This window comes from Schistocerca piceifrons, chromosome 11 (assembly GCF_021461385.2).
Source record: "Schistocerca piceifrons isolate TAMUIC-IGC-003096 chromosome 11, iqSchPice1.1, whole genome shotgun sequence".
NCBI classification, from domain to species: Eukaryota; Metazoa; Arthropoda; class Insecta; order Orthoptera; family Acrididae; genus Schistocerca; species Schistocerca piceifrons.
The window spans coordinates 55,087,753-55,110,333 of NC_060148.1; the positions used below are offsets into that span (position 1 = coordinate 55,087,753).

General features: G+C 40.0%; 1 long non-coding RNA gene across 1 annotated transcript in view; it reads right to left on the minus strand.

The window, feature by feature from the left end:
* The window catches only part of LOC124720187, a 43,542-nt gene extending 24,234 nt beyond the window's left edge, over positions 1-19,308 (minus strand). The window contains exons 1-2 of the long non-coding RNA XR_007006086.1: positions 19,118-19,308; positions 1,872-2,061 (exon numbers count right to left, since the gene is read on the minus strand). This is a non-coding gene — a long non-coding RNA (uncharacterized LOC124720187). The remainder of the gene's footprint in view (positions 1-1,871; positions 2,062-19,117) is intronic.
* Between the last annotated feature and the right edge of the window lie 3,273 nt (positions 19,309-22,581).

The following is a 22,581-nucleotide window of genomic DNA, read 5'->3' on the forward strand; positions in this document are numbered from 1 at the left end:
ATCAAGTCAAAATATTCAAGTCAAAATATTCAGACACAAGAACGCAATGTTTCAAACTTTGTATCAAAGTATGCTAAAGAGACGTCAGGTGTTGTTAAGCCTGGGGTAAAATTCAGAAATGTGATAAGCACTGTAGAAAAAGTATGTGTCAATTCTGTTGTAAACCTTCTTGATCACAACAGTTATGAAAAGGCCAGTTTTGCAATGCACGGGCAATAACTGATTGGATCTAGTAAGAAGAGAATCACATCAGATATAAAAAAAGCTGTTGATGAAATAGTGTGCTAGAGCAGCTGGAAAAACAAACAAGCCATTACCTTAAATGCTCACATGCAGAGAAAATAGAGAAATGGGCTAATTTTCCAAACTTCATCTGGCCCAATATTAACACACAGAGCAAGTATTCGACACACCTTTACCTTGCAACAAACTACAGGATCTCCCATTTATCTGATCATTGCACACGTGGTGCAGTAGTTGGTGAGCAACAGCAAGGAGGAGATGTGCAACATAAACGAAAGTAGGTAGGCTTGTTGCTACATCTGAAAGATGATGTCTGTTCAGATTTTGGGACAGTCACATAGGAATGATGCCAGTAGAACCAGCTTGCTTTAAATACACGCTATAATGGTCCTGAGCATTAATTACCTTTGAGATTGAACATGGTGGAATGATGTTAGTCAAGAATTCCTTGAAGGTGACAAAGATGCCACCATCAACAGCTCACTGTGTCTGAACAAGGTCATTTAATAGGGCTATGGGAAGCTAGATGGTAGTTCTACATTGTTGCAGAAAGACGTGACAGGAATATAGCCACTGTACATAATTGCTGGCAGCAGTGGCCACGAGAACGTACAGTCGCAAGAAGACGGGCTCCTGATGGCCACACAGCACTACCGAGAGGGAAGACCGTCACGTTAGGCGTACGGCTCTAGAGCATTGTATTGCATTTACAATAGCAATATGAGCAGCAGTTGGCACCACAGTGACACAGTTAATTGCAACAAATTAGTTACTTTGAGGACAGCTCCGAACCAGACGTCCTGTAGCACGGATTCCACTGATCCCAAACTGACACCATTTGTGACTGCAGTGGTGTCAAGTGAGAGGTCATTGGAGGGCAGGGTTGAGGTATGTTGTGTCTTCTGATGAAAGCTGCCTCTGCCTCAGTGCCGTGATGGCTGTGTGTCGGTTAGGAGGAGGGCAGTCGAGGGCCTGCAACCGGCCTGTCTGTGTATTAGACACACTGGACCTACACTTGGAGTTACGGCCTGGGGTGTGATTTTCTATGACAGCAGGAGCACTCTCCTGGTTATCCCATTCACCCTAACTGCAAATCTGTAAGTCAGTTTGGTGATTCGACCTGTTATGCTGCCATTTGTGAACAGAATTCCAGGTTTTTTTCCCAACAGCGTAATGCTCACCCACATATCGCTGTTGTAAGCGAACGTGCTCTACGCAGTGTCAATGTGTTACCTGAGTCAGCCTGATAACCAGATCTGCCTCCAATTGAGCACAAGTGGGACATCACTGGATGACAACTCGAGCCTCATCCACAAACAGTATTAACCATCCCTGTATCGACCAGGTGTGTCAGGCATAGAACTCCGTCCCACAACTTGGCATCCACCACCAGTAAAACACAGTGCATACACGTTTGCATGCTTACATTCAAAGTTATTAATTCACCAGCATTTCATATTTGCAATGGTATCTTGCACTTACGTAACCTATAACCTTGCAATGTTACCTACTTAAAAATATTATCGAGCCAAATCTATTACTACAATTTTTAATTACTCTACATAAATTATTTTTGGTGTTGTGATTTTTTTCTAGCCAGTGTATATGTAAATAAATTTTGTACTCACCTATGTCATGCATTGAGGTGCTGGAACTACCTGCCAATTTTTTCCACACATTCCTCACATCTACTGAAGAAATTATTTGTCACACAATGTTCTCCTCTTTGAGAAAGTGAATGAACTGACCCATGGATATTGTCCTCGAGTTCCTGTAATGTGTGTGGATTTGTTGTGCTACTTTGCCCTTTAGTGGTCACTACAAATAAAAATGTCATAGGGTTAAATTGGGACTTCAACTGTGCCAGATATTGTTGTTTAAATACTTTGTGAATTGTATGCAAAGAAAAATTTCCCAGATGAGCCTCTACTGGAACTTGTTGAAAAAATACAATGCTTCATTCTCTTTAACTCCATTCATTAAAATTGGTTACAACTGTCTTGCACATTCCTTACACTGTTAACTGTGTCATTAAAATCATTGGGCCCATTATTCTGTCACCTCTAACTATGCACCACACTATTTTCTGGCCATGAATGGGTTACTCATGAAGCAGAATAGCTCTGACAGTGTTCCAACATTGACAGTTTTGAGAATTAACATACTCACAAAAATTGAATCGTGCCTCATCTGAAAACAGAATGAGATGTCAACCCAATTCACTGTCAGGCATGTTTCAAAACCCACTTGGAAATATTAACACAGACAGCCCGACCACCATGTTTAAATTCTTCCACTACTGTTTCTTTTGTATGACTTTAGCCCATATAACTTAGTAGTTCTTTGTACAGAGGTACATGACATGCGTGTTCAATGTGAACGATGTCCAAAAAACTTTTTAAGGATATTGTCCAAGTGATATGCAATGTCATCAAGATGAGCCTCTGCACTTCTTGTCATGAGCACTTCCCATATCCAAAATTTTTTCACTAACTTTTGAGTTGCATCATAACTTGGAATTCAAGCATTTAAAAACTTCTGAACAACACGAGTGGGCTCTGGACGCACATACAAATTATAAATGACCACTCATTGTGCACTGGAGTATTTCGGCATAGTCATTGTTGCATTTGCAGATTCACTGTTAGACTCGTGATGTTTGTCTTACTGTTCAAATGGCACTGGCTGGAACGACACTTACTGTGGCACTAACAGGGAGAGACAGGACGCGTTCGACAGGCCTGCATGGCTCCTGTCAAGCCATGTGTGTGCAGTCATTAGATAAATGGAACTCCTTGTTGTTTTAAAAATGCTTTACCTGATAGTGTATGGAGTGGTAATTTTATTATGTATTTGACGATTGAATGTAGGTCTGAAGTAATGACTAGCAAGCTTTATGATATGCAAATTCATTTAGAAACTATGAAACTATCAGTAAAGGTAATATGCCTAAATGAACAGTGGCTTAAAATTAAAAATATCCACTTCCTCAATAAACTTACAGGCTATGAACTGGCTACCAGTTTATATAGAGCTGCTGGGTATGGAAGCTCTTGCGTACTAGTTCAGTCCTTGGTAGACTATGAAATCAGAGAGAGTTTGAGCCATCTAAGTGGAGGAATAACATTGAAAGTAGTTGCACGGAAGTTACAAACATACAATATATTAATTGTCAGTATGCATCACATCCCTGGGTAACAGACAAGCTTGGTATTCTTAGAGAAATTTGAATCATTGTTATATAAAATAAAAACTGGAAAAATGTGTGACAAACTAGTTGTATTTGCTGACTTCAACACAGATGCAAGTACTGATGGCAAATTTATTTCACATTAATTTATTAAACATAAAAAAGCAGATAGACACTAATGGGCTAAATCTAAATTTTCACCAGTACGCAAGTGTTAGAGTAACTGCTTCAACATTTACTGATAATGCTCTAAGCAGTTATAATTGCAATGTGAAAGGAAAGAATTTCTACATGTAGGAGTATCACTATCAAAACTAAATTCAGAGTGCACAAGAAAAATATGTAGGAACTTCAGCCAAGAAAATGTGGAGGTAATTACAAAACTAAGATCACCATGTGGTCAATTAGGAAACACATTTCTACAGATAACAATTACAATAACTTCTCAACTGAATAAATGAGGATATTCAATTATAAAAGTATAGTTGACCAAGTACTGGATAAATATGTACCCAGTAGAAATATTCCTAATGGGAGGGACCCATGGTATACAGGTACAGTAGAGAAACAGAGATTGGTGCATAACAGGTGTACAACAAAGCAAATGATCATTGACAAACAGGAGCCAAATTAAACACATTTGGCCTCCAAGAGAGCAATGTGTGAAGCCTTAAGTAACTGCTACAGCAGAACATTGTCAAACTATATTTCAGAAAACCCAAAGAAATTCTGGTCATATGTAAATAATGTTAGTCACCATACTTGGGGTACAGAAACTAGCAAATGAGACAGAAAGCAAAACTGAGGGTAAAAAGCGAAAACTAAAATGCTTAACTCTGTTTTCAAATGTTCCTTTACAAAGGAAAACCCAGGAGAATTGCACCAGTTTAATACTCATACTGTTGAAAAGATGAATGAGGTATGTATTAGCGTCCTCTCTGGGGGACACCACCATGATGAAACACTGTCTGTGCAGATGGAGAGGCTTGCATATCTGCGTGAAGATGAGGGCTACGCCGAAGGTAGAGGACCTACTCCTGCTGGAAAGTCCTCAGCCGACGCATCAGACTAAGAGTGACCCACAACTTCCCATCTGCCCTATCCACTCCTAGTTCTACCCAACTCCCTGACCCGACCCGAGGTGTGATGTGGTCCATGCCGAGGGGTGCAAGCACACGGGAAGATGTGTCGCAAACGGAGACTCAGGGATACTGGGCGACTGCCCTGAGTAAGTAGCCGGGGTATATGTGGTGTGAATATTGTAGATCCCCAAATCTCATGGGACCAATATGGACACGATTAAAGAAAATGTAGAGAAACAAACTGAGGGGCAAACTGAGACCACAGATACCCAAACATCAGGGTCAGTACCGATGGAAGGCATTCCCATTACTGAATCACGGTCTAGACCTGAGCCAGAAGTGGGAACTGTAACCGAGGAGCTAGATCAGATCAAAGGCTTGTCTGGGGCTCAGAGGAGGAAACTACTCAGGGAACAGTGGAAAAAGGAAGGGAAAGAATGGCTTCCTAAAGAGAAGTGGAGGGAATTAAAGGGACTTGTACCCAAGACCTACAGGAAAAAACTGTCTCAGGTTGAAGGTGATAAGCAGACCCTCACTACATCAAAGACAGGTAGCCAGCGGATATGGAGGTATCAAACTCCCTCCTCCTTGGATAAGAGAGTCCAGAAAAAACCGAGGCAAGAAATAGGGAAAAAGACCTATAGCACTGCACTCTCGCTTTTTAGGGTAGCAGTTATCCAGGAAGGCTATTCACTGGTGGCCATCACATCACGGGAGGAGGAATTTGTGCAGATGGCCCTCTTTGAAAAGATTGGGTGGGGGGGCTGGCCCAAGATCCAACTTCAGGAGGATCTATCTAGATCGTGGTGCCTCATTTTTGTCTGTGAGGGGGTACACACGGTGGAATGGCTTAAGGGCAAGGTGCTCATGATATCCCCACGGAAAGATGCGAAGCTGCTGGTTAAGATGGCAGTGGAGCCTCTTAATACTGCAAAGATACCAATATGGGAACCAAAGATCCTTAAGGAAGTCTCTCCTTAGGCATAGTTTGGGAAAATAGAGGCCCGGAATGCAAAAGTATCGACAGAAGACTGGTCAACCAGAAGGCTGCACTGGAAGAGCGAACCCTGGTAGAGGAGGTCAGAGAGAAGTCCCTGAAGGTGATGCAGGAGCAGGACCTGAAATTGCTTTTAGTGTTCTCGTAGGTCACTGTCAGGCTTCTCAAAGACCTCAAAGATGGAAGCATGACGGAGCCTGGAGTTGCTGCAGATTAATCTGCAGCACAGCAAAAGGGGCCTCTGCAGCCCTGAGTCACTGCCTGAGAAGGCAGGAAGTGGATGTGGCCCTGATACGAGAACCCTATTTATATAATGGTGATGTATCGGGCCTCAGTGGCACTGAAGGTAAGCTGATCTATGATAGAAATCTAAGAAACTCCAGAACAAGCATCTATGTAAGGAATGGAATTTCTTTCATGCCAGTGATGGATTTGTGCACTTGGGATTTACTGACCATTAAAATGCTTCAGTATGAGGAAGGTATCACGAGGGAAATTGTTTTGGCATCAGCATACCTCCCTTAAGAAGACAGCTCTCCTCTCTCTTGCAGGTGAGGAGACTGGTAGAGACTTACCATCAGCAAGATGACCAACTGCCGGTGGGATGTGACACCAATCCCCACAACCTAGTGTGGGGCAGCAAGGACACCAACTGTAGAGGTGAGTACCTTCTTGAACTCCTTTCAGCTAACAACTTAGAGGTCCTGAATAGGGGCAATGAACCCACATTCAGGAATAGCAGAAGGGAAGAAGTAATTGACACAACCTTTACTTCCATTATGATGGGCGGCTATGTCAAACAATGGCATGTGGTGCTGGAGTCATCCTCATCAGATCACATACACATTAAACTCAAGGATGAAATGGGAATCAGACAGACCATGACCTATAGGAATCCCAGGAAAACAGACTGGGATACATATAGAAGGGGCCTCGATTTAGAATTATGGGAAATTAAAACCTCGATAAGGAATCCAGTAGAAATGGAGGAAGTAGCAGACGCTGTTACCTCTGCCGTAGTGACCTCATATCGGGACAACTTCACAATCACCAAGAAGTGCACAAATAGGAGTGTGCCTTGGTGGAATAACAACTTAGAAATGCAAAGAAAACAGATACTTATACTATTTAATATTGTAAGAAGTAAAGGACAATGGGCTTAATATCATGAGGCCCTTGTCAACTACAATCTTGCAATCAGACAAACAAAGGAGGCATCTTGGAAGGCATTCTGTGAGGAAGTGTAGAGCATGGCTGCACAAGCCAGACTGCACAAGATTGTCACTAGAGTACCAACCAATCCAGGAGTTACATTGAGGATGGAGGATGGGGAATATACAAAGACAACACATGAGATGCTGGAACTGCTCCTCAAAACTCACTTCCCTTAATATGCTCTGCCAGACAACACAGTCCACAATGTGATCCTGGAGAGACAACGGTCCTCAGGCACTCAAAGAGAGGACTGCGAATTTGCCAAGGAGTGTGTGTGTGAACTTTAATAAAATCAATTGGGTGGTGGGAACATTCCAACCATCCAAGTCACATGACCCAGATGGAATTTTTCCAGCTCATATGAGTCCTATGCAGGCTATTCAGGGTTAGCCTGGCAGTAGGAATCATTCCCAGTGCTTGGAGGGCAGTGAAGGTGGTCTTCATTCCAAAGTCAGGGGGAATTGATCATACCAAGGCTAAGGATATGAGACCAATCAGTCTGTCCTCCTCCATTCTCAAAACATCGGAAAAACTGGTTAATGTATGTGCTGGGGAGAGGAGGTTAAGTAGGACCCTGCTCCATTCAAACCAGTGCGCATATCAACCAGGTAAATAATGTGAGACAGCTCTCCACCAACTCATTGGGAAGGTGGAGACAGCACATCAGTTCCAAGAAATAGCTCTCTGAATCTTCCTTGATATCGTAGGGGCCTTCAGTAAGATGACCTTTAATTCCACGGTAAGGGCAGCAGAGGTGCATGACCTGGGGACTACTATATGCGGGTGGAAGGAAGGTAGAGGCTACCATGATGAATGAAAAGATGGTAATTAACAACGCTATAGGCTGCCCACGAGGAGGAGTTTTGTCCCCTCTATTGTGGAATCTAGTGGTGAACGAACTCATTATGGATTTAAATTCAAGACTGCTTCTGGCAAGGATATGCAGATGACCTTGTCATAGTAATACTTGGTAAATTTACTGACACAGTTAGAAATATGGCACAAGAAAGTTTGGGCACTGTTAAAAATTAGTGCATTAAACAAGATCTGCGGATTAATGCTAAGACTGTTGAGGTGCCATTTACAAAGAGACATATTCAACACTCAAGTTGGAATCTAACGCTCTACCTGTGAAGGGGATAGTGAATTATCTAGGAGTAACCTTAGATGAGAAGTTAACATGGACTCCTCACATTAACAGTATCTGCTCCAAGGCAAAAAGTACTCTAGTGAGTACTGCAAGGGCTTTGTGGCAAAAACTGGGGCTAAGCCCCAGGGGTATGCACTGGATATACACCACAGTGGTCAGACCTAGTATTTCCTACAGGGCTGTAGTGTGGTGGAAGAAGGTACAACAAGGGGTTGCAGCTAAGGGGCTTGCTAAGGTGCAGACAACTATATAATAACTCCCATCTGCTTTGACAAGCCTTAATATATAATAATTGCAAGCAGGGAGCAGTGGGAAAAAACAGTTCGACATCGTACGGGTGACATCATTTGGTTAACTGATGGGTCAAAAACAGACAAAGGCATTGGGGCAGGGGTGTAGGGTTCAGCCAAGACTGGAGGGCATCATCTCTCTAGGAAAACTGGCCTCTGTATTCCATACTGAAATTACTGCAATATGGGCATGTGTGGAGGAGAATATGCTTAGGTGCTACAAGGACTGTAGCATCTACATCTATTCGGACAGACAGGCAGTCCTGAAATCATTGGCAGCTCCTGCAACAAGATCTAAGATTGTTGCAGATTGCCACAGGGCTCTGGTGGAGCTAGTGGGAAGCAAAAGGGTAAACCTAGTGAGGGTTCCTGGCCACTCAGGGATCTGTGTCAACGAACAAGCCGACAGACTGGCTAGGATGGGGGCAACATAACCATTTACTGGACTGGAAACTGTCCCGACAATCACCAAGGCTATGATTAAATTAGAACTACGGAACTGGCTTAGGAAACAACACATAAGATATTGGACCAAGGTCCATAAATAAAAACATGGTGATTTAATAATGCCCATGCCATGTTTTATTAGAAGCTCGGTAATCGTGGGATTGAACAGGAAAGAGATAAAACTCATGACTGGACTGATAACTGGCCATGGGACTAAAAAAAAACACCTACACACACAATGAGTAGAATGAAAGAGGACAATAAAAGTAGGATCTGTGATGAGGGTGATGAAACTGCATCACACCTAATCTATGGATGCATGGCACTGGAGAGTAAAAGATACAGAATCTTCAACACAACTACACCTCAAGAAATTGTGTCTAACAAAAAACTGGTAGAGGGTCTCCTTGCACTATTTAAGGGCACTAGTTGGCTTTACTAGATAGATAGGGTGTGATACCACACAATAAACTTATTTTCGATGTAGGTAGTGGTGGGTTAGACCTAAAGTATTTTAGCTTCCCTGTTAAAATGAAAACAAATCAAATCAATGTATTAGCATCAGTGGTCTTGAGAAACAGATGAAATCATTAAAATTGAAAAAAGCTCCAGGGTTTGATGGAGTCTCTGTCAGATTCAATTCTAAATTTGCAGCTAACTTAGCTCTGCTTCTAACTATAATCTATCATAGATCCCGCAGACAAAAAAAGTGTGCCCAGTTATTGGAAAAAGGCACATGTCACAGCTGTCTACAACAAGGATAGTAGAAACGATCCACAAAACTGCCATAAAATATCCTTGACATTGATTTGTTGTAGAATCTTGGAACATATCTCAGGTCACAGATATTAGGTATCTCGAACATAATAACTTTCTCGTTGCAAACCAGCATCGCTCCAAAAACATCAATCGAGTGGCACAAAAAAAACCTGTGTGAAACAGGCTGCATAAATATTCAGTCAGATCTCGATAAGATTTTGAAGTGGTACAAAAATTGGCATCTTGTTTCAAATGTTCAGAAATGGAAAACTGTTCAATTCACCTGATGAAAAAATGTAGTATCTTGTGATTAGAGTATCAATGAGTCACAGTTGGAATCAGTCAACTCATACAAATACCTGGGTGGTATTCTTTGTAAAGGTATGATCAACAAAATGGTCAGACAGGCTCAATTATGGGAAAAGCAGGTGGCAGCTTTCAGTTTAGTGGTAGAATACTGGGAAAGTGCAATCAGTCTACACACGAGATAGGGTAAAAACCACTTGTGCAACCTAATCTATGTAGAATATTGCCCAACTGTGTGGGACCCATACCAGACGGGACTGACAGGGGATATTGGACATATACAGAGAAGGGCAGCATGAATGGTCACAAGTTTGTTTGACCTGTGAGAGCAACACGGATATTCTGAAGAAACTGAACTGGCAGACTCTTGAACATGTAAGTATTTTAACTATCCTGAGAAAGCCTACTAACAAAGATTCAAGAACGAGCTTTAAATGATGATCTAGGAATATACTACAATGTCACTCACGTCGGATCATGAGGACAAGATTACAGTACTTACTGCACGCACAGAGGCATTCAAACAATAATTCTCCCCGCACTCCTTATATGGAACGAACAGGAAGAAATCCTAATAACTGGTACAATGGGATGCACCCTCTGCCATGTACTTGACTGTGGTTTACAGAGTATGGGTCTATATGCAGTAAAATGCTTCCATTTTGTGCCAGTATTGACTGATTTTCATAAAAGTAGATCATGGGTTGCAAAAGGAATTAAGATGACGAAACTGCATATGGAGGCAAAAGGTTATCCAATATTGGAATTTCTTATATGTGTAATGAAATTTTAAAAAAATGGGTAAATTGAAAAATTGTGCTGCAAATGAAACTAATGATAAGTAAGAATCCAGTGCCGTATTCGAATCCCTCACTGACCTTTTCATAAATCTCAATAAAACCAGTGGCTATTCACCAGCCAGTAAATATCCTATAATGGCAGAGAAATTACTCAGGCTTTAAATTTTCCCACATTTCCATCTCTGATGTTACGAAAAATCATAATGTCACTAAACTTTTTAACTTAGTGGGTTGGGATAAGGTTCCCCACAATTAAAATTGTCAATCATGGTACTCCACATCCAATGTTTTTCATAATCAACAGTCTTTTGATGAACATTTTCCAGACAGATTAAAACATACTGTTCATAAAATAGGAAAGAGAGATGGAATGCGAAACTATAGACCTATCTCATTGTAAACAACTTTTTTCCCCAAAAGGACCTACATGTGATCAGATAGAAAATTATAATTCATCCCACAGTATTATTTTACACTACTGTGTATCAGCCATCTTGTGTGACCTTACCAAAGCTTTCAATCCTGCAAACTGTGAGTCCCTTCTCCAAAAACTGACAAGCTATGAAACTTCCGGGCAGATTAAAACTGTGTGCCGGACCGAGAGGAGTGTTAGTTCTGCAAGGTTCACAGGAGAGCTTCTGTAAAGTTTGGAAGGTAGGAGACGAGGTACTGGCAGAAGTGAAGCTGTGAGGATGGGGCGTGAGTCGTGCTTGGGTAGCTCAGATGGTAGAGCACTTGCCCGCAAAAGGCAAAGGTCCCCAGTTCGAGTTTCGGTCCGGCACACAGTTTTAATGTACCCGGAAGTTTCGTATCAGTGCACACTCTGCTGCAGAGTGAAAATCTCATTCTGGTGACAAGCTATGGTTTTCAAGGAAAATCTCTTACCTGGGTGTCATATTACATGGCAAAGAGACAGCAATGAGTACCTGTTAATAACAATGAGGAGAAATTCATCTGTGGCTGGAAACACACATAATATGGCCTTCCATAAGGATCCATATTAGGGCTACCAGTATTTTTGTATTATATTAATATGCCATGCAAGGTTCAGTTTGATGTCATCCCCTAAGCAAATGACTCAACAGCAATAGTCTGCTGTCAAACAGGTAAAGACTGTATCCTATGCACACCTTGTTTCAGTCATTAGGTACAGTATAATTTTCTTTGGATTTGAAAAACTAGCCTACTCAAAGCTTTTAGGCTACAAAAAAGATCATCTGAGTCATAATGGAAGCTAAAAAGAAATAACAGTGCAAACTTATTTTGAAGACTAGATCTGGTATCCATTCCAAGTACATATAAACTCACAACCTTCTAAGGGAAACTGCTTCTTGCATCAGTATGAGAAAGCTACACATTAGTTAACCACAGACTAAAACAATACGTAAAACTGTACGCTGCATGGGCATGAAATTTATAAATAAAATCTAGAAGTGTAGCACAAATCCAACACATACTGAAGAAGACCTGGAAAAATATCTGAAGAGTAAATGCTTTTATTGTGTAGAAGATTTTTCTCGTTCAGCTCTTTCAATACTTCATTTGTGAGCTTTAGTATGCTTTCTGTTTTGAGGTTCCTTTACAAAAGACAAACTGAAAGGTGGTTAATGAGTTCTGATTAGTGAAGAGCATCAGTACTGTATCAGAGATTGCTTTCTCAAATACTTTTGAAAGAACTGGAAGGTGTGATACAGATCTGTAATTAGAGGTGGTTATCCTTATCTCGTTTTTTTAGATGGGAGTCAATAAGTACATATAAGAAAACCAGGAAATATGCCCCAAGAGACTGATTCATTGCAAAGATAACTTGAGGGTAGTTATGTCAAGTCAGCACAAGATTTTAATATCCTGCTGGAACATAGTCAGCAGAACTGCTGCTTTTTAATGAGCTAACGACTTATGTAATAACCTTTGGTATTGTATTTTTGAAACTAATGTCTGCTGGTGTAGCATGACGCTTCGGCACAAGTGAATCCAACACGTCTGTATTGCATTATTATTTGTTACTTGGTGCAGCCACTGTGAGGAAATGGGCCCTAATGATTGAAATTGGTGGCCAATGATTTGAGTGTCCCCATTTCTGTGACAACTATTTCTTGGGGCTCAGTTTCACTGGATTACTAGTTTTCTTTGTTAAATAATGTTCTGAATAGTTTTTGCCTTATTCTTGGACTGTCTTATTTTTTAATTTATCATGCCATGTGAGTCTTGCTTTTCTAGTAATGGAGTAGCGGACTAGGCAATAATGACGGCACTGTAGTTTCAAATTTTGACTACCGCTTGTTCTCTGAATTACAGTATTCTATGATTATAATACTGATGAGTCACTGCTGGAATCTGCCACTTCATACAAAAACCTGAGTGAAACACTTTGTAGGAATGTGAAATGGAATGATCACATAGACTCAGTCATGGATAAAGCAGGTGGTAGAATGCTGGGGAAGTGCAATCAGTCAACAAAGTAGAATGCTTACAAATCACTCATGTGGCCGGTTGTAGAATATTGGTCAAGTCTCTGTGGCCTGTACCAAATAGACTAACAGCACATAATGAATGTGCAGAGAAGGGCAACACTAAAGGTTACAGGTTTGTTTAATCCATGGGAGAGTGTCACAGAGATAATGAAGGAAGTGAACTGAAAGACTCATGAAGATAGATGTAAACTATCTCAAGAAAGTCTATTAACAAAATGGTGATTCTAGAAATATACTACAGCCCCCTACATAGTGCTCACATAGGGATTGTGAGGATAAGATGAGAATAATTGCAGCACACACAGAGGAATTCAAACAGTCATTCTTCCCATGCTCGATATGTAAATGGAATGGGAAGAAAACCTAAGAACTGGCAGAATTGGGCATAAACTCTGCCGTGCATCTCACTGTGGTTTGCAGAGTATAGATGTAGATATAGGAATGGACCAAGAGCTACACATAAAATGGCATTTTAAAAATATGAATAGCACAGTATAGACTTAGGTCGAGAACTGCCCGATGAGACAAATGCAGCACGGCGATGACCGACCCAGATATCTGACCTCTGTTTTTTTTTAGCGTGTACTGTCAATGAATCATTCTGCAAAACATTATGCCATTACGTAGATGTTGCATGCCCATTAGTACATAGAGAAATAAATAAGACGAAGAATAAAAATTAGGTCACAGTAGAGGTAAAAAGAGAGAGGGAAGAGGTGAAAATCATGTATGAAAAGTGTCAGTTAAGGCCAATCCAAGAAAATAGGGTTGCATATAGGTAAAAGAAGAAAACTAAGAGAAAAGAGACTAAATCAAAAAATTATGAAAACAAGATAGCAACATCAACAAATATCACTAAGAACATATGGTCTCTCATAAAAGAACTCTCATAAAAGAAAAGAGGAAATGTGTAGGTGTGGGAAACACTGATAACATAACACTTGAGGTAAATGGGAGGCAACTGAGGGATGCACAAAACATCAGCAATATTTTAAAGAAATACTATATTGAAGTTGAGAACAAATTAATAACTCCAAATAATATTACCAAAATAAACACAATAAAAATTCTAGTTGCAACAAAATGCTTATTTCTGACCCCAACTAATGAATCAGAAATAGTAAAAATAATACATAGTCTAAAAACAGGAAAACACTAAGGGACTTGATGGTATATCCACTAAACTAATTAAATGCTGTTTACAATGGGTAGTAAACCCATTGGCCAGTCTGATAAACCTATCTATATAAAAAGGAATATTTCCAATGTGCCTGAAAAAGAGTAAAGTAATCCCTATACATCAACGAAGCTGCAAAAAAGACCCAGGAAACAACAGACCGATACCTATTACATCTGTACTCTCTAAAATAATGGAAACCGTAATGAAAGACAGATTATTAAATTTTATACAAACTTGCAATATTCTGAATGATGAACAACATGATTCAGAAAGGGCAAATCTACCAAAACAGCAATAACTGAATTTGTAGCACTGGTAACTAAGGCACTTGATGAACAGAAGAAAGTCTGTGGTATGTTCCAGGACCTATCTAAAGCATTTGATTGTGTATGCCATGACATTCTATTAGAAAAGCTTCTTCATTATAGCATAAGGGGGACATCGTATATATATAAAAATTCAAGCTTTCGCACATATATATGTGCGGATGGATATGTATGTGTGCGCGCATGCGCGTGTATACCTGTCCCTTTTTCCCCCTAAGGTAAGTCTTTCCGCTCCTGGGATTGAAATGACTACTTACCCTCTCCCTTAAAACCCACATCCTTTCGTCTTTCCATCTCCTTCCCTCTTTTCTGATGAAGCAACGATGGGTTGCGAAAGCTTGAATTTTGTGTGTGTGTTCGTGTCTGTTAGTGTCTCTATCAACATACCACTATTGTGTCTATCTACCAGCGCTTTCTCGATTGGTAAGTCACAGCATCTTTGTTTTTTATATATATTTTTCCCACGTGGAATGTTTCCCTCTATTATTTTATTGCTAAATGGAGAAAATGACGAACATTATACAAGGATATAAAATGTCTATTATATAAAAGAAAGCAGCCTAAAATTAACAGACAACAACCTGCAAATGCTGGGTGCATACTCTACAACACTTGACCACAATGTTTAAAGACATCTGATCGATATTTGCCCTTACAGTGTTAAAGACTATCTTGAAATAAAAAATTAAATAATGTGCATGTATAATTTTTTTTATAATGTACTTTAATGATATTTTCTGTGAATATTTTATAAAATATATGTATATGTACTACCTTTTTGTAACTAACTATGTATATGCAAGATTTATGTAAAAATGAAAGTGTCCAATATCATTATAATAAATGATCCACAGACAAATAAAGAATAAAGGATATGAGGCATACAAAATACAAGTTAACTGTTTATTTTGAAATATGTGTTCGAGAAGTCAGTCACTTTCAAAGTAAATATCGGTCGCTAATGTTTACTTGGATCTCTTGCTTCACTTCATGCCAGGACAGCCTGTTTTCATTTGTCAGGTATGTAAAATCTCAGAACTTACAGCCCTATGTACAACATTTTAATTCAATAAAATATCCCATATAATATCCAAGCACATTGCTTTAAGTGTCTTCTTTCTGGCTTATTTTATGAGATGAAGAACAGCAGGAAACTGCTGCACAAAGGAAAAAAGGAAAGCCTAGTGAATCAGTGCCCACGAGAACTTAGGTAAGAAGAAAAATGACGTCTCAACATTTGGGTGATGATTTTTTATGGTACAGCCAAGGGAAGCAAAAAGTAAGAAGGAAAATGACGTCTCAACATTTGGGAGATGATTTTTTTATGGTACAGCCAAGGAAAGCAAAAAACTGGAAGTTAAATATTAATGGCAAGAACATGAACATGATAATGAAATAGAGACTGAAAATTTTATTAGTTAGCAAAAAGAAATTACGCTCAGAATTCTGCATCAAAATCTGCAATACATGAGTTTTAAAATACTAGAAGTAGAACTACTGGCAAATGAAATATGCCCAGACACATTGTGTATCAGTGAACATGGCTTAAAAGAAAATGAAATTTGAAGTCTTGCAAACTATTTCTGCAGATCAGAATATAGAGGTGGAGGGTTAGCAATATTGGTCCAAACAGCAAATAATTAGTACAACATGAAGGCAAGTGTTGTGTAACTAACAAGAGTGACTTTGGAAACTGAGTAAATTATTGACAATATTATCACAAATATAGATAGCAATGCATATACAACAAAGGTTCTGCAAACAGGAATTTCTGATCATTTTGGTCAGCTTTGTGAAGTATATGGAAATCTGAACTCACAAAAGGAAGATAAAAGTGTAGAAAGAGATGTTAGGCTTATCAGCCAACAAAATATCAACATCTTCAAAATTATGTTAAGAAAAGAACAGTGGATGGACACGTTTCAAGCCCAGGGAACAGATGAAAAATACAATGCTTTCTAAGACACCATAACCCATTACTTCAAATTAGCATTTACAAAAACCAAGAGGAAAAGAAAAAATTTTCAAAAATAAGCAGTGGATCGCGAAGGAAATAATTGAACAGAGAGCTACCTTAAGAGAAATGAAACAGGGAGAAAATATTGAAACCTACAGGCAACATGAGAAGAAATACAGGCAGTTGATAATACAAGAAAAAGCAAAACCAATTAATGAGACTATTTCAAAATCAACAAATAAAATGAGAGCAGCTTGGAATATCATTAACTCTGATACGGGCAAGAAATAAATACTCACAGAAAACAAATTAAATGGAAACTATGACAGTAAATAACAAAATAATCACAGATAAAATTACAAGTGCCAACATCCTCAATAATTACTATGCAGATGCAATAGAAAAACTAAAGCATGGATATAACAGCCAAAGAACTCACCAAACTGTCATGACAGATAAGCAATAGCACTCAATGTTCCAGAAATCAGTGTCTGAAAAAGAACTGACAAATGTTTTGAAAAAGCTAAAAGCATAAAAGTCTGTTGGACATGATGAAGTGTCAAACTACCTAATCAAGTAGGAAGCAGCAGAAGTAATTATGCCACTATAGGATATTACCAACTGCTCTTTCCAAGAAGTACTATTCACAGATAAACTCAAATTAGTTAAACTTGTACCTGTATACAAAAAGGGAAAGCAAGATGACCCTAACAACTACAGGCCAGTATCAGGCTTCTCTAAAATATTACAAATTCTCATGCTAAACAGACTAACTGCTTATTTGGATATCCATAATGTAATAACTCCAGCACAGCATGGACAACAGAAAGGGAAATCAATGGAAACAGCAACTGAATCATTAACAGAATCAATTGTACAGGCCTTGGACAGCAAGATGGTAGTGTCTGGAGTTTTTCTTCATTTATCCAAGGCATTCGACACAGTTCAACATACAGTCCTAGTAAAGAAACTAGAGAATGCTGGTATTCGTAGACATGCAGCACACTGGATAACATCATACCTAAGAAACAGGAGGCAATATGTAACCATTAATAACTTATAAAGATCAGATGTTAGAAGCATTATGTATGTTGTACCTCAAGGTTCTGTAATGGGACCTGCTCTCTTCAATTTATTTGTGAAAAATATACAAACATGTGAAACTGAAATCAAAATACTTTATGCAGTTAATATGACTGTGCTCAATGTTTCCAATAATTTGGAGGCAATTGAGCAAAATATATTCATATCATTCAGCAGTATGTCACAATGGCTCTCTGAAAACGAGTTAATTACTAATATTAAAAAAAAACTATGTACATGATCTTCTAAAATAAACAAAAAGAAGAACATATGGATGTTTTCTTAGATGAAAAAGTACTGGAAGAAGTAGCTTCAGTTAAGTTTTTGGGCATTACAATGGACAGTGCGCTACTTTGGAAACAGCAGATAAATACTGTTTCCAGTGAGCTAAGCTCAGTGATAGTTATAATGAAACAACTGATTCAGTATACTCACCAAGACCTCTTGTGTACTGCCTATCATGGACTTTTTGAACCGTATGTGTGATATGGAATCACAGTATGGAGGAACTCAACTATCACAGGGATGAAGAGAATATTCACTTTACAGAAGCAAGCCATTCGAATTATATTCAAAAAGAAGCAAAAATAATTGTGTAAAAGTTGTTTCAAAGAAATAAACATTCCAACGTTTCCATCACTGTATATATTCAAGACCATTGTGAGTGCCTTACACGCTCTCACAAAACTGGAGACTAATGAGACTGTTCATACACACAACACAACGAACAGAAAACAACTGCAGTGTATTTTTGAAAAAGGACCCTAATACTCTGGTAACAAGTTAATACAAGCAATGCCAAGGAAATAACAAGACCTCAAAACTGAGAAAACGTTCCCCACAACTCTAAAAAGCTTAAGATGCAAGGAGATTTTTATAGTGTAGCTGGCTACATTAGCAAACAATGATCAAAAGTTCATCCTGTGAATGATAAATCTCACACATCATAAAAAAACTAGCAACAGAAATCAGTGTTACACAAATTAACTATAATTAGGAACCACTGATGTATAATACACGCTAATTATATGTCACAAAATTATTATTATTTTTTTGTATGTATCATGTATAAGTCATTTTGTACCACGTAATATTATGAATATACTGCATCATAAGTCATTGAGTACGATGTAATACTGTGAAAGTTTTTTTTTTCTTTGTTGTTATTTTGAAAGCTGTTTCCTGGCGTCAGGCAGGCCTGCAGCAGCATACTATGCCGCTCTTTGACCTCAGAGAAACACAAACATACAAATGAAGACAATTAGAGAGAAAAAAAGATGGTGGACATAAATCGGAGAAAATCACGTTTTAAAATACACGGTGCCGTTCACTGGCGTAGAGTCCAAGATATAATTGTTCAGACACTTGGGCACATACAGAGACGAAAATTGTCACACGTGAACGTAGGCGCACAAAACGAATAACACTGAACCACTTAAGCACAAAACGACGACACACACAGAAGCACGAGGCGTTGATCTCCGGCGCGCGAAAGTTCACTAAACGTGTACGAGTTCGGGGACCTGCCAAGACTATGAAAGCTCGTATGTATATTTAATATGTAAGCAAGTATTAAAATTGGTGTCAGTTTCGGCTGTCAGAAATATTGTCACCTTACCTTTAGTCTACAAATGCTGGTTTGTAAATCTATTTTGATGTAATTGTCGCTGTTAAATCACATGAATGAACGGACAGAGCAAAGAGAGAAGAGCATCACGACTTCTGTATGCAAATGATTATGCCACAGTTAGTGCTGTTAACGTTTAACAAAGCTTTCTCGTACTGCTGACACAATTCAGACGGCGCTGCTACGCTGCCATCTGTTGGCCACACCGAGAAACTAATGTTTTGTCACACCGGTCAAGTTAACCAAATGCAGTACGTAATTTGTTTCCTATTTTTAAGATCTTTGTTGCTGTAAATGCAGTAAGACTCATATCACAACTACACCTGTTTTGGTCGTTTATGGAGTGGCTATAAACGAACGTGGATCTGAAATATTTATAGTGCTTATATCTTCTACTCGCTTCACGTATATGATGGTGGGTTGTATATATACTTTTTGATGCGATTACTCTGTGTTTATGGTGTTATAACGTTCTTTACAATCTGAATTTTTGGAGAAGTTTGGTTAACCTGTGGGTTATCTGAACTTTTACAAAGAGTAGGAAGTCTGGCAAGCGGTAGATGTGATTAACCTGGTAGTGTTGTGCGAGTTAAGTACGTGCTATCTGTAATATGTGTCTCGTAAATTGACGTGGTTATTCACAGCCAGATGCTGAAACGGCTGAAAAGGCTGAAAATTAGTTTACCGGTAATATAACTACGGCGGAAAAACGTAAAAATAACATTTAGAGCTTGTGCTGTATCAGTTAAAATATTTGATAGTTCAGTGTCAAACAGACAGTAAAACGCAAATGGTTAGAACATCGGCACTGGGTCAGAAAATGCCATTAAGGCAAAGACGAGGGCTAGTAGAAATCCTTGGGTAACAGATGAAATATTGAATTTAATTTATGAAAGGAGAAAATATAAAAATGCAGTAAATGAAGCAGACAAAAAGGAATAAAAACGTCTCAAAAATGAGATCGGCAGGAAGTGCAAAATGGCTAAGCAGGGATGGCTAGAGGACAAATGTAAGGATGTAGAGGCTTATCTCACTAGAGGTAAGATAGATACTGCCTACAGGAAAATTAAATAGACCTTTGGAGAAAAGAGAACCACTTGTATGAATATCAAGAGCTTTGATGGAAACCCAGTTCTAAGCCAAGAAGGGAAAGCTTAAAGGTGGAAGGAGTATATAGAGTGTCTATACTAGGGTGATGTACTTGAGGACAATATTATAGAAATGGAAGAGAATGTAGATGAAGATGAAATGGGAGATACGATACTGCGTGAAGAGTTTGACAGAGCACTGAAAGACCTGAGCCGAAACAAGACCCCAGGAGTAAACGACATTCCATTATAATTACTGACGGCCTTAGGAGAGCCTGTCCTGACAAAACTCTACCATCTGGTGAGGCAGATGTATGAGACGGGTGAAGTACCCTCAGACTTCAAGAATAATATAATAAATACAATCCCAAAGAAAGCAGGTGTTGACAGATGTGAAAATTACCGAACTATCAGTTTAATAAGTCACAGCTGCAAAATACTAACACAACTTCTTTACAAACGAATGGAAAAACTGGTAGAAGCTGACCTCAGAGAAAATCATTTTGGATTCCGTAGAAATATTGGAACACGTAAGGCAATACTGACCCTACGACTTTTCTTAGAAGAAAGATTAAGGAAGGGCAAACATACGTTTCTAGCATTTGTAGACATAGAGAAAGCTTTTGACAATGTTGACTGGAATACTCTCTTCCAAATTCTAAAGGTGGCAGGGGTAAAATACAGGGAGCGAAAGGCAATTTACAATTTGTACAGAAACCAGATGGCAGTTATAACAGTCGAAAGACGTGAAAGGGAAGCAGTGATTGGGAAGGGAGTGAGACAGGGTTGTAGCCTCTCCCTGGTGTTATTCAATCGGTATATTCAGCAAGCAGTAAAGCAAACAAATGAGAAATTTCGAGTAAGTATTAAAATCCATGGAGAAGAAATAAAAACTTTGAGGTTCGCCGATGAAATTGTAATTCTGTCAGAGACAGCAAAGGACTTGGAAGAGTAGTTGAATGGAATGGACATAGTCTTGAAAGGAGGATATAAGATGAACATCAACAAAAGCAAAACGAGGATAATGGAATGAAGTCGAATTAAGTCAGGTGTCGCTGAGGGAATTAGATTAGGAAATGAGACACTTACAGTAGTAAAGGAGTTTTGCTATTTGGGGAGCAAAATAACTGATGATGGTCGAAGTAGAGTAGATATAAAATGTAGACTGGCAATGGCAAAGAAAGCGTTTCTGAAGAAGAGAAATTTGTTAACATCGAGTATAGATTTAAGTGTCAGGAAGTCGTTTCTGAAAGTACACTCCTGGAAATGGAAAAAAGAACACATTGACAACGGTGTGTCAGAGCCACCATACTTGCTCCGGACACTGCGAGAGGGCTGTACAAGAAATGATCACACGCACGGCACAGCAAACACACCAGGAACCGCGGTGTTGGCCGTCGAATGGCGCTAGCTGCGCAGAATTTGTGCACCGCCGCCGTCAGTGTCAGCCAGTTTGCCATGGCATACGGGGCTCCATCGCAGTCTTTAACACTGGTAGCATGCTGCGACAGCATGGACGTGAACCGTATGTGCAGTTGACGGACTTTGAGCGAGGGCGTATAGTGGGCATGCGGGAGGTCGGGTGGACGTACCGCCGAATTGCTCAACACGTGGGGCATGAGGTCTCCACAGTACATCGATGTTGTCGCCAGTGGTCGGCGGAAGGTGCACGTGCCCGTCGACCTGGGACCGGACCGCAGCGATGCACGGATGCACGCCAAGACCGTAGGATCCTACGCAGTGCCGTAGGGGACCGCACCGCCACTTCCCAGCAAATTAGGGACACTGTTGCTCCTGGGGTATCGGCGAGGACCATTCGCAACCGTCTCCATGAAGCTGGGCTACGGTCCCGCACACCGTTAGGCCGTCTTCCGCTCACGCCCCAACATCGTGCAGCCCGCCTCCAGTGGTGTCGCGACAGGCGTGAATGGAGGGACGAATGGAGACGTGTCGTCTTCAGCGATGAGAGTCGCTTCTGCCTTGGTGCCAATGATGGTCGTATGCGTGTTTGGCGCCGTGCAGGTGAGCGCCACAATCAGGACTGCATACTACCGAGGCACACAGGGCCAACACCCAGCATCATGGTGTGGGGAGCGATCTCCTACACTGGCCGTACACCACTGGTGTTCGTCGAGGGGACACTGAATAGTGCACGGTACACCCAAACCGGCATCGAACCCATCGTTCTACCATTCCTAGACCGGCAAGGGAACTTGCTGTTCCAACAGGCCAATGCACGTCCGCATGTATCCCGTGCCACCCAACGTGCTCTAGAAGGTGTAAGTCAGCTACCCTGGCCAGCAAGATCTCCGGATCTGTCCCCCATTGAGCATGTTTGGGACTGGATGAAGCGTCGTCTCACGCGGT